The sequence below is a fragment of the Sturnira hondurensis genome, unplaced genomic scaffold (assembly GCF_014824575.4).
Source record: "Sturnira hondurensis isolate 20B ecotype Veracruz unplaced genomic scaffold, ASM1482457v3 Scaffold0005509, whole genome shotgun sequence".
Lineage (NCBI taxonomy): Eukaryota > Metazoa > Chordata > Mammalia > Chiroptera > Phyllostomidae > Sturnira > Sturnira hondurensis.
In genome coordinates this window covers 457823-472276 of record NW_028078140.1, presented here as the reverse complement: position 1 = coordinate 472276, position 14454 = coordinate 457823, and the positions used below count along the sequence as shown (strand labels likewise).

Here is a 14454-nt window from a genome sequence, read left to right as displayed (position 1 = left end):
TATATGTCTGTGCTATACATAAAATTGTTGAAATAGATAATCATCAAGAATTCTTTAAAATTCTGAATAGTTTCTCTAGTCATTTTTAATAATTAAATACGGTAATATTTTATAAAACCTAAATAATAATCTATGTTTAATTTCTACTCTAGGGTCTGTGGGTTTGGAAGTACTAGAGATCGATTATTATTCCTTGCTAGAATGGATCTCATTTGTGTAATCAAGGAAAACTAAGTTCCTTGTATTTTATGTCAATTATTTACCTTCCAGTTAAAGATTCAGTAAAGTAGAAAATGCTGAAACATTTGAAATGTAATTAAATGTATTAAATGTGTCTGAAAGGAGAGATAAAGAAAAATGATTATCTCAAAAGTGTTCATAACTTTTCCTTGTAGAAAAAACTCTAGATTAAATTTGATGTTTACAATAATACAGAGCTAAATAAAAATATAGGTCATTGCTTGCTAATCATTGAGCATGGATTTAGTTGTAGTGTGGGAGTAATGGTGGAAGAATAACTTTGTTATACTTGAATTTATTGTTAATAGAAAAAGCTCTGGAAACTTCTAAAAGATGTACAAGTATCTGAAGAAAAAGAGACTGTATTCAACTCCATCTGAAATAATTACCAAAATGGCTAATAAAATAGCATTCTAATTGAATTGTTAACAAAAAAAAGAAGAAGAAAAAGAAAAGAACAAAGAAAAGAAACACTGGTGTAATTAAAAAGAAAGAATAAAGAGAGACAGAAGGAATGATGGAAGCAAGGGAGGGAGGGAGGAAAGGAGGGAAAAAGAAACCCTAGAGAGAAGAAAATAAAGAAAGAGAGAAATCCAGAAACTACCCTACCAAATCAGTGATTTTTATTCATCCCCTTATCATACTTAAATATAACTTTTCATACAATAATATAACTTTTCATGTCTAGTATGCATTTCTATATTCTTAATTAGGTTTATTTTTTATTAAAATATTTTATTTATTTATCTTTGGAGGGGGAAGGGAAGGAGAGAGGAAGAGAAATATCGACGTATGGTTGCCTCTCATGCATTCCCTGCTGGAAACTAGCCTGCAACCCAGGCATGTGCCCCGACTGGGAATCGAACCGTGATCCTTTGGTTTGCAGGCCAGCGCTCAATCCACTGAGCCACACCAGCCAGAGCTAGGTTTATTTTCAAACACTTTCTAAGTAACTAGTGTGGTCTTTGTAAACTTCTACTTTAAAAAAATTAAACATTTAAAACATTTACATTTAAAAACATGTAAAGACTCAGTACTTAAATTAAGGACAATTTTAAAGGAGACTATATGAATGATTTCTGCTTCCTATAAACACTTTTATTTTTTTATTTTCTGCAAAGTTTGGATTATATATGTGGTTTGTAATCTAATTTTATGTAAAAAATATTTTGAATTTAACATCTAGGGTAATATTCTTCTAAAAATACTGTGGTTTCTTTTCTGAAAGTTGTTGTCTGTCTGATTATTTGCCCATATTTGTTTAGTAGTTTATATTCTTCCTCACTCTATCAGACATATCTAAACAATCATTTTTTGATATTTAATAGGTAAGCCTTGATTATTCCTATATATTAGGTAATCTGCCAAACGCTTGTTATGACTGGAAAGAAAAGGCAGAAAAAATTTCTGCTGTCATTGAGCTTACATTTTATTAGGGTGGCAGTAAGTTTAAGTAAATATAAAAGGACAAAAAATAGATAGTAAAGAATTGATCTTTGCCCACAGACTATTATTATGTAACTTTCATGTAATTCCTTTTAATATAAATTCCAAGTTTAGGAATTTTGGGGTGGAAAATATTTAAATATACTGACAACATTTATATATATATAAATTGTCTTCAGGAAAATCCATACCAGTATATACTACTATCACAAGTATCTGGAAGTGCTTAAGTATTTGCATTCAGCTCAAAATAAAATCAGAGCACTTCTCATTTTATTTTCTTATACAAAACTTGCCTTAGGCTTATCAGTTGCTTTGGAAAGTATTTACATAGGTTAATGAGTGCTGGAGATAAATATTTTTGACAATGAATAAGATATAAATCTATTCTCACTTATTATATGTAAATAAGAAATGTTTCTACTATTACTGAACACTATTATTCTATGCCTTATGGATTTACAGTTGACATACAGAATTATGCATTGAAGATTTTCTTTTCCAAAAGAATATTTTACATAGCCTGAAAAAAGAGGACTAGATATAAGACACAGAGCTAGATGAACTGTTTTCCCACATGCATATCAGTGCCTGGTGGATCGTTAATCTGATAAGTCTACTCTCAGATCTTTGGGTTTGGGTAGCAAATCTCAAATGGGGTTTCTAATAACCAGCCAAATATCACTGTAAAGTAGAAGTTCCCTTGAAGTTGTGTGAGGTGTAGACTTCTTTCTCCAGAAAAGGATGCTTTAAATAAAGCAAATTTAAAAGCACAATTAGGTTATCTGAGTCGCAGAATATCTCACCTGGAACACTAGTTGGGGAAACCCTCTGTAATAACAAAAATGAAGAAATAATCATTATATAGTATATAGAGCTCATATATGTATGTGTCAGTTATTGGTCTAAGCCTTATGCAATAATGTATTTAATCATTACAACACTGCTATGAGGAAGTTATTATTCCCATTTTACATATATGAATACTGAGGCAAAAACTTGAAGTAAATAGCTCAAGAAAATATAACTAGTAAATGTCAGAACTAAGAATTTAAATCTTGCAATCCGTCTCAAAATATGTGTTTTTACACAACATGCTATATTGCTGCTTTCTGTCTCACACTATAAGCATTCATAGATTGAAAGATGGGAATGAGAAACCTGGCCTGGTACTGATGAGAGATAATCCTCTTATAAGAAGATATGATAATATCCTTTATAAATGTATTAGTGTAATACATATTTTCAATGGGGCTAATTAAGCATACATAGCTTATTTTAAAGATTAGCAATTCATTGATTAATTTATGAATGTTTTTCTTTATTAATTTATATTGTAAATATTTATTCAGTACTCCTTAGGTGCCAAACACTCCGCTAGGTATTAAAGATTCACTGCATCTGTATGGGGAGCTTAAGCTCACAAAAAGCCTAGCAGCAAAAAAAAACTTAGGAAAGACATCGTGGAGCAGGCCTTAAATAAATTTCAAATCTAAATGATTAAAGGACACATCAGATGAAAATGTAGTGGGGTTAGGGGTGGAATTTAGTGAGTAGAAATGAGAAAAAAAGCTTTCTGAGCATAGGATGTCATGTGTAAACTTGCCAAGGTATGTAAAGAAGTGTGCATTTAAACCAAAAAAAATGTTCATCCTGGCTATAGATTGCTTGGGTATGAGGTTTGTGTTAATGTTTGTGTGAGGAAAAGTTGTTAAAAGAAAATCATAAGGAATATAAACCTTATTGGAAGAAAAAAGAGATCCACTGAAGTATTTCAAGCGTGAAGAGTGACAGCGATTGCCTTTTTTAAAAAGGTCTGCTAGGTCCGATGTGAGATGTTACTGGAAGGCTCAGAGAGGCACATACCAGGGGCTGTTGCAAAGATACTGGTTGGAGATGATATGTTCGAAACAAGGGCTGGAGAGGTGTGGGGAAGAGGAGAGGGACTTGAGCAGATGATTACATAAAGGCCCATGGCCAGTCACTGCACACATATCTACAGAGGCCGGCACTATGACACTGCTTTTGTTTTCCTGCTTACCTGAGATCTAACTTTCTAACATGTCACTACAGCTGAATGTAATTGGAAAAAGACACATATGTTTTGAACTCTGTATGTAGCCTGTCCTGATAGATGACCCCTTGCTCTCACCTGAGGCCAGTAATTCCCATTGTAATGTATCTTGTCCACTCTGATGTACCAGAGACATCAACATTTTTATCCTGACAACCTTCAGTGCATATTTTATGCCCAAACCTCATCTCAGAGTTGTAAATATTCAACAGTATACACAGCTATGTGCTGACATGTCAAATAGAAATTTAAGATGTTAAACATCTAAAATTTATGATTGAGCAATTAGAGAAGAATGTGAAACAACATGAAGGCTAGAGAAGGAAGAAAACTAAAATTTTGTTAATTTTCACAGAACCTAGAAGAAGAAGGGATAGTTGATAAATATCTTATATAAAGTGGGAAAGCCTATTCTTTCTAGATAATAGACCAATAGCATACTAAGTCTCAGCATTGGGTACACTTACTATTAGAAGCCTTTGGGTGCCAAACAAGAGGGATGTGTCCAGATGTTGTAAAACCTTTCATTTTTTAAAAATATTGAGGCCTAATAAGATTTTTTAAATTTCCAAAATTAAAAATATAAAATTAGTCTCAAAAGTGAATATTTAGAATGAGAAAAAAATTACAGTACTGAACAATTTTAAAAGTGGACAAATTGTTAAATTTATAAAAGTTCATTGCAATTTAATCACTGTATAACATAACTTTATAGTATCTTTTGCCCCTATATTTTTGGGGAGCTGTGTATTCTTTGATCATCTCTTTAAATGATTAGCATGAAATATTTAAAGTGATGAAAAGCAGGGCCCAAAACCAAAACTACTCTGTTCATAAATCTTATAATTTAAAATTAAATGAGAAAAATAGAGGAACCTATATAAAGGATACATGGACAACAACTGAGAAGGGGGGAAATGGGAGGGAGGGGGGAGGATGGGGGGGTGGGATGGGATGGGAGTAATAGACAGAAAACTGTACTTGAAAAATAATTAAATAAAAAAATTGGAAAAAAAATTAAATGAGAAATAAAGAGATTTTCAGAAAAGAAAAATCTAAAGGAGTTTATTACTAGTAAACCAGTATTATAAAAAATGTAAAAGGGCCTTTAAGAAGAGGAGAAAAAAGAGAATCATAGATATCGAATATAAAATGTCAGTAAATACAAATCTATTACTAATCATTTTAAATGTAAGTCACTTTAAATGCTCCAGTCACAAGACATGGGGTAGTTGAATGGATAAGAAAATAAGGCCCACATATAGACTGTCTACAAGACAGTCTCATTGGATGGAAAAATACACATGGATTAAAAGTGAAAGGATGATAAAAGAAATGTCATGCAAATGGAAGCAAACAAAAAAGCTGCGGTATCAATATTTATATCAGACAAATAGACTTTAAAACAAAGGCTATAATGAGGCAAATTAGTACACTATAATAAGTGGATCCATCCAACAAGAGTACATAACCCTTGTAAATATTTATGCATCTAACATAAGAATACCTAAATATGTAAAGCAAATCTTGGACATAAAGGGAGAGATTGACAATAGTGCAGTCAGAGTAGTAGATTTTAAAACCTGTCAACATCAATGGATACATCTGTCACACAGAAAAATCAGCACAGAAATAACAGCCTTCAATGACCCACTAGATAGGGTGGATTTAATTCATATTTTCAGAGAAGATCACCCCAAAGCAGAAGAATATACATTCTTTTCATGTTTGCATGGAACATTCTCTAGGATAGACCACATGTTAGTACAAAAAACAAGTCTCAATAAATTTAAAGACTTGAATCATATCAAATATTTTCTCCAACCATAATGGTATGAAACATGAAATCAATTAAAAGAAAAAAACGTAAAAAACAAGCACATGAAAGTTAAAAAATATGTTACTAAAAATAAATGAGTTAACAATAAGATTAAGGAAGAAATCAATAGTTACGTTGAGACAAGTGCAAATGAAAATCCAGTAACATAAAATTTATGGGGCACAGCAAAAAAAAAAAGGTGCTAACAAGGAAATTTATAACAATGCAACCCTACCTCAAAAATCAAGAAAAATTTCAAATAAACAATCTAATGTTACACTTAAAGAAACTAGAAAAAGAAAAATAAACAAAGCCCAAAGTGAGCTCAAGGGAAAAAACAATCAACATCAGAATGGAAATACGTGAAAATAGAGTTGCAAAATAATATAAAAGATCAGTGAAACCAACTTGGTTCTTGAATAGATAAACGAGATTAATAAACTTTTGACCAGACTCATCAGAAAAAAAAGAGAGAACCAAATAAATAAAATCAGATGTAAAAGAGAAGTAACAACAGATACCTCACAAATACAAAGGATTATAAGAAAATATTAGAAACAGCTATATACCAGCAAACTGGATAATTTGGAAAAAATGGATAAACTCCTAGAAACATACAACCCTCCAAAACTAAATCAAGAAGAAAGAGGAAATCTCTACAATTATAACTAATGAAATAGAAGTGGTAATAAAAAAAAACTCATGGCAAACAAAAGCCGTAGATGAAATAGCTTCACAGGTATTTTTCCCACACATTCAAAGAGTAACAAGTCTTGGTGAGGATGTGGAGAAAGGTAAACCCTTTTCTCTTGGTTGGAATGCAGACAGGACTAGCCACAGTGAAAAGCAGTATGGAGACCACAAAAAAATAAAAATGGGTATGCTTTTTGCCCCAGCTATCCCACTTCTGGGAATATATCCAAAGTAACCCAAAATATTAATTTGAAAGAATATAAGAACCCCTATATCCATTGCAGGGCTACCTACAAATGCCAAGGCATGGAAGCAGTCCAAGTGGCCATCAATACATGAGTGGATGAAACAACTATGGGGCATTTATACAATGGAATACTACACAGCCATAAAAAATAAAAAATTTACCCTTTGTAACAGTATGGATGACTTATGCTAAGTGAAATAAGCCAGTCAGAGAAAGATGTACCATATGATTTCATTCATATGTGTATGAAATCATATGTATAATTAACTGAACTAACAAGGAAAATGGGGACAGACTCACAGGTTGAGAATAGCTGACAAGGGGAGGTTAGTTGGTGGAAAAATCAAACCAAAAGGAAAAAGGACTCATGGACATGGACAACAGTGTGGTGATTCCTGGGCGTAGGTGGTATGAGGGAACTACATGATAATGGAAAAACACATTCAAGATTAAATAAAAATATATAAAATAAAAAGAATTCATAAAAATTCTATGAATCATAGGTTTCAGAAATTATGCACATTATTTACAAAAGAAAAAATAAATAAAATATAACCAGAGTCATTGAAATTAAGAGCAATCTAACAATAGTCAGAAGGGAGGGGGGAGGGAATAGTGGGGAGAAGTGTTTTCAGGAACTATTATAAAGGACACATGGATAAAACCAACGGGAAGGGTAGAAGCAAGGGAAGGAGAAGGGTTTGGAGGGGATGGGGGGAAGGGGTGGGGAGACAATACAGACAACTGTAATTGAACAACAATAAAATAATTTTAAAAAGAAATCATGCACAATTTAAAATATTTGATAAATATTATGTTTACACATGATGATGCATGCACCAGCCTGCAGTGCCTGCAGCATCACGGATGAGACATGAGACAAATTCACATGGACTACTGAGTCCTGTGGAGGAAAAGGGGTGGCATGGCTGCTCCCTCAGCGGGGGAACATCTCAGAGTGGCCTGGCAACTCTCTCAAGGGGAGAGTATGCTGACCCTAGCCTAGATAGGCTTTTATTAGTTTAATTTGCGCAGGAATACAGGTACCACTCATTAATCATTGTCGGGCAGTAAGGATCAAAGAGTAGACAGCATACAACAAGCTTTTAGGGGTTCTTCTGAGTCAGGGTCTATCAGCTAAAAGGCTACAAAACATTGAGAAACAAACTCATTTTCTGCTAGGGCTTTCATCATTTCACTAAGAGCATTCTTACTTAGCAAAGCAGGCTTCACAAGATTTTACACATCCTTTCTCAGGCCTGATCACCGGGGGATCACCTGACCTTTCTAGCTCAGGGCTGCACCACCCTGTCATTGTTTCAGGCTTAAGTCAGGCAGAGGAGGCAGATAGCCAAGGAATTTTCAGAAACTTCTCTGGGACAGAATGAGGACTCAGGTTTCCTCAAAGCCAAGGGGTGAGGGTCCATCACCCCCTTTCTCCATAGCCCTCCACGTCCTTCCCTGGAGCCTGGAGCCTCCATGTGATCACACCCGTCTTAGGTCGTTCTCTCCTTGTGGAATCTTACCCATCATTGGCTAACCGATCAAGCATTGGGGGGCAGTTATGAAAAAAGTAGCAGAAGTGGCGCTCCTGCTGTGGAGATAAGCTTCGTCTCCTTAGTGGCTTATAGCCCAAAGGTCGCTCACTCAGCCTTAGCCACGGAGGGGTTACAGCTCCTAAAACCAGGCAGGGCAGTTCCCAACATGATATATAAAATACAATGCAAAAAATATCACATAAAAATAAGAAGAATGATAGAAATGTGTGCCACTACTTAAGAACAAACAAAAATGATGGGAAACCTCCAGTCTGAAAACAAAGTAGGAAAAAAGTGTTAAAGTATGATGTCTCTGAACTTTCTAGAGCATGGTTAGGTCAATAAAACAAATATTTGTTTTTAAGATGGAATTATTAAAATAATTCCATTATTTTACCTTCACAAATGATTTTTTCTTTTGCCTGTTTTCCTATTGCATTCATTTTAATAACACTTCTTAATTATTTTGTATTTGAGCAAAATTTTAATCAGAACTGTCTTAAAATGTCCATAATGGCAGGTTTCCTTTAGGCAAGATTCACTGCATTTATTCTACATCAGGCAGGATTTTTTTTTCTCTTGTTTGTTTTATAAATTTTTTATTTAGAAAGTCCTGAAGTTCAATGATTATTTTTATAATCAGGTGACAAAAATTTGCATGTTAATAACAAAGATTAATTTCTAGAATAATTTGATAATTGCCAGTATGATTCACCATCGATTCCAATCCCATAATTTTGCATGTATTTTTCATGAACAAGAACATTAAGATACTGACCCATGAAACCACCATACGAGAATCAAGTCAAGGAATTTGGCATTGCGTATATTTTCCTCCAGTTTTCTGACCCTACTGCTGATTCACCAGTTCAGAAGCATCTGATGTATGAAGTTGTCAGTTCTCTTTAGTTGCCTTCAGTGGGAATAGCACCTCACTCTATTTCTACTCTAATGACTTTGACCCTATTAAAGAATACAGGTCAATTATTTTATAGATTCTGTCTTACTTGGGTTTGTCTTGCAAAATGTTAGACCACATTACACTACATCACACTAGAGTAGATTAGATCACTTTAATTTTCCCCATTATGTTATTAAATTAGATGGGATGTTTTCTCCTCAGACCAGATATTTTTCTTATTGTGATATTATACTATTTTTTTAACAGACATGCATGTTTTTGGTCTGTTCTCTTAGTAAAATGTTCACTTTGATCAACCTGTTTAAGTCTATACTTCCATTCTTCTCTCTATAAATTTACTTTTTAAATTTTTAATATAATAAGTACTATATAAGGAGGTACTTTGAAGCTGAAGTATGTGTTTGGCTCTTTATGAATATTTCTACTTATTAACATTTTAAAGATATATTTATGGTTTTCTATTTTAAGCATTGGATTATAACTCATTGCTATCATTTTTTAAACAATCCTCACCAAGGATATATTTATTGATTTGGGGGGAGAGAGAAAGATAGAGAGACAGACAGACATCGATGTGAGAAACACCAGTTGGTTGTCTCCCATATGCTCCTCAACTAGGCATCAATCCTGCAGCCTAGGTTGTGTCCTGATTGGTTATTGAACCCCCAACTTTCTGTGGAACAAGACAATGCTCCAACCACTGAACAACCCATCCAGGGTGATTATTATCATTTTTTATTTTGAAGATCAGTTTGTGTGAGATTTACCTGTGGATGTCCTTGAAGTGGCTGTGTCTTTTGACAGGTGTCCATTTTTTTGAGCACTTCCTTATTTTCTGGGACAATAAAATAATTTATTGTTTGTTACAATCCAGCCATCAACATTTTTTTACTACTGAATTCTAGCTGCTTATAAGTGAAGAATGATAATAAGAAAGTGACAGGTGAGTACTGGGTGTGTTTTTTGCTCTTGGGAACTCTGTCATCCCAGGTATCAGCAGGAGGCTGCTTATCTAAATGTGCACATATGTTTACATTCACACACTTTGTATAAATATGTGCAAACACATCTATATTTACTTCTGTAGCCAATTATATGTAAATATATATTACACATAATATATGTAGAAAATAATCGCATACTAATATTTCTAATTATACTCCAGAACTACAGTGTTCTAGTCTTCCTCCGTATGTGCAACATTTATCACTGACAGTGAAAAAATCAGGTTCACATCTTTCATTCCCCGTAACACATTTAATTAGTTGATCAATCCCTCTCACTGTCTCCTACCAACAAATACCCAAAAGACCTCTCACTTAGTCAAGACAGGCATGATATTTTGGTATTTTTTATGAAATTGGTTGTAGAAAAATACCACTGTTACTACCTTGGGCACTATGTATATTTTATCAAGAATTTAAGCTGAATACATATAGTAGTATTCTGAAAAGCAGTTTCCTAAAAATTAATATATATGTTTTACTATATATACTATATATATATAATATATACAATTTACTATATAATACTATATACATAGTATTTCTTTTTATATATTTATTTTTTATTTTTTAATTACAATTTACTTTAAATAAATTTTCTATTGGTTTTATGTGTACAGCATAGTGGTAGACAATCATATACTTTACAACGTGTTCTCCAAGATATTTTCAATACACATCAGATACCATACACAGTTATTGCAATATTATTGACCATATTTCCTATGGGGTACTTTACATATGCATAAAAATTTATTTATTCAGGTTCTCTGCCCATTTTTTAATTTGGTTTTTGTGAGTGTGTGCCTTTTTGTTGAGTAGCATGAGTTCTTTATAAATTTTAGATATTAGCCCCTTATCATTGGTGAACACATTCTCCCATTCAGTAGGTTGTCCTTTCATTTTGTTGATGGTTTCCTTTACTGTGTAAAAACTTCTTAGTTTGATGTAGTCCCATTTATCTGTTTTTTCTTATGTTTCTTGATTCAAGTAGATATATCATAAAATATATTGGTAAGAAAAATATCAGAAATTTAACTGCTTATGTTTTCTTCTAGTAGTTTCATGGTTTTAAGTCTTATATTTAAGTTTTTAATTCATTTTCAATTTAGTCTAGTTCCATTTTCTGATGTATCAGTCCAATTTTTGCCAGCACCATTTATTGAATAATAACTACCTTATTGTGTATTATTGCCTCCTCTGTCAAATACGAATTAACCATATAGGCGTGGGTTTATTTCTAGGCTCTCTGTTCTGTTCCATTGAGATATATGTCTTGTTTTATGCCAGGACCATGCTGTTTTGATTCCTATTGCCTCGTAGTATAGTTTGATGTCAAATAATATGATACCTTCAACTTTCTTCTACTTTCTCAAAATTGCTATGGTTATTTGGGTCTTTTGTGGTTTCATAATTTTTAGATTATTTATTGTAGTTCAGTGAAATACACCATTACTACTTTGATTGGAATTGTGTTGAATTTATAGATTGCTTTTGGTACTATAGACATTTCATTGATATTAATTCTTCCTATCCAGGGACACAGTATATGTTTCCATTTGTTTGTATTTTCTTCACTTTTTTCAGAGTATCATAATCTTCTGAGTAAAGTTCCTTTCCTCATTGGTTAGATTTATTCCAAGGTTTTTTAATGAAGTAATTATAAATGGGATTTTATTATTTCCCTTTTTCCATAGTTCATTTATGGCATATAAAAGTCAACTGGTTTGTGAATATTAATTATCCTACTTATTACTGGCTTTTTAAAAAAGATTTTATTTATTTTTAGAGAGGGGAAGGAAGAAAGAGAGAAAGAGAAACATCAGTGTTTCCACATATTGGCAAATGTTTCCTCCAGAGGCAATGTGTAGTTGCCTCTGGAGTGCCCTATACTGAGGACCTGGACCATGAACCAGCTACCTTTTGGTTCACAGGCCAGTGCTCAATCCACTGAGCCACATCAGCCAGGGCATTACTGAATTTATTTATCAGTTCTAATAGCTTTTTGGTGGGAGTTTTTAGGGTTCTTAATATACATTATTATATCACCTGGCAAACATTCAATAACAAGAGTTTTACTTCTTCCTTTCCATTTTTTGAGCACCCACTTATTGTTACATTTTTTCAAAAAATTTTAATTGTATTTTTCCCATTACTATTTAGTGCCCTTATACCCCCTCCAATCATGACACTTTTGTCCATGTCCATGAGTCCTTTTTCCTTTTTGCTTAATCTCATTGCCCCCTAACCTCCCACCTACCCCATACGCTGTCATCCTGCTTTCCATTGTCTCTATTATGAACCTATCCCCATTTTCTTTGTTAGTTAAGCCTGTTATTTAAATTCCATATATGAGTGAAATCATATATTTGTCTTTCTCTGACTGGCTCTGCATATCCTCTTTAGATAAGTGTCTATTCAGGTCGTCAGCATATTTTTTATTTGGGTTTGTTTGTTGGTGTTGAGCTTTGTAAGTACTTTATACATTTTGAATATTAACCCCTTATAAGATGTATCAGCAAAAATATTCTCCCATTCTATGGGTTGTCTTTTTATTTGTTGATGATTTTCTTTGCTGGGCAAAAAGAATCTTTGTCTTTTTAATGTGATGTATTTCCATTTGTTTATTTTTTATTTTGTTCCTGTTGCCTGTTGAGATGTATCTGATAAAATATTGCTAAGAGAAATGTCAGAGTTTTCTCTGCCTATGATTTCTCCTAGGGTTTTTATGGTTTCAGGTTTAACATTTAAGTCTTTGATCCATTTTGAATTTATTCTCCTGTGTAGTATAAGAAGGTGGTCTAGTTTCATTTTTCTGCATGTATCTCTCCACCACCATTTACCAGTTTGATAAACTGCCTCAAACCATTGTATGTGTTCACTTCTTCTGTTGAATATTAACTGACTGCAATGTCATGAGTTTATTTCTGGGCTCTGTATTTGTTCCATTGATTCATGTGTCTGGTTTTTATGCCAGCACAATGCTATTTTGATTACTACGGCCTTATAGTATAGTTTGATTTTAGATAGTGTTATTCCTCCAACTATGTCCTTCTTTTTTAGGATTGCCGTTGCTTTCTTTTGAGGGGATGGCTTTTGTGAAATATTTTGTTGATTTTTGTGAAATATGTCATTGGATTCTTGACATGAATTGCATTAAATCTATAGATTGCTAGAGTAGTATGGATATTTTAATGATGTTCATTCTTCCTACTCATGAACACAATATGTGTTTCCACTTATTTGTATCTTCTTCAGGTTCTTTCTTCAGTATCTCATAATTTTCCAAGTACAGGTCTTTTAATTCTTGCTTAGGTTTATTTGTAGGTATTTTATTCTTTTTGCAGCAGTTGTGCATGGGCTTGTTTTCATAATCTCCCTTTCTATTACTCATTTTTGGCAAGAAAAAATGCAACTTATTTCTGGATATTAATTTTGTATCCTGCTACTTTGCTGAATTCATTTCTCGGTGCTAATAGTTTCTTGATGGAATCCTTGGGTTTCTCTATGTATAGTATCATACCCTCTGGAAACAATGACAGTTTTGCTTCTTCCTTTCCAATTTATGTGTCTTTTTTTATTCTTGTCTGATTGTTGTGGCTAGAAATTCCAGTACTCTGTTGAATAAGAGAAAATGTCTTGTTCCTGATCTTATGGGAAACCCTTATAATTTTTACCCACTGAATACGATACAGGCAGTGGGATTGTCCTATATGGCCTTCATTGTGTTTAGGTATATTACCCCAATTCACACTTGCTGAGAGTTTATATCATAAATGTGTGCTGGATTTTATCCCAAGCTTTTTCTGAATCTATTGATATGAACATATGGTTTTTATCCTTCATTTTGTTTATGTGGTCAATCACATTTATTGATTTGCAAATGTTGTACCGACCTTGCATTCATGGAATAAATTTCATTCATTATGGTGTATGATCTCTTTGATGCATTGCTGTATTCACTTTCCTAATATTTTGTTGAGGATTTTAGCATCTATGATTATTAGGGATATTGGCCTATAATTTTTTTCTTCAAAGTGTCTTTACCTGGTTTTTGAATTAGAATAATACTGGCTTGTGAAATGAGTTTGGGAGCCTTCCCTGCTCTTGAATTTTATGAAAAAGAAGGACTGGTGTTAGTTCTTGATATGTTTGCCATCCAGTCCAGGGCTTTTGTTTGGTGCAAGTTTTTTGACTACTACTTTTACTTCACTAGGTGTAATGTCTACTCAGATTCTATCTGAGCCTTTCTATCTGCTATCCAAGCCTTTTTTCCCTTTCCATTTGCATGAGATATCTAATTCCATCTGTTCACTTTTAGTTTGTGTGTATCTTTCCATCTGAGATGGATCTCTTTGATGCAGCGTATATGTGGGTTTTGTTTTCTTATCCATTCAGATATCCTATGTCTTTTGTTTGGAACATTTAAGCCATTTAAATGTAAGGTGATTATTGAGAGATACCTATTTAG

General features: G+C 33.2%; 1 protein-coding gene across 1 annotated transcript in view; it reads left to right on the top strand.

The window, feature by feature from the left end:
• The window catches only part of LOC118987919 (gamma-1-syntrophin-like), a 110633-nt gene that overhangs the window by 6246 nt on the left and 89933 nt on the right, over positions 1 to 14454 (top strand). The gene's annotated exons all lie outside the window — the stretch shown is intronic.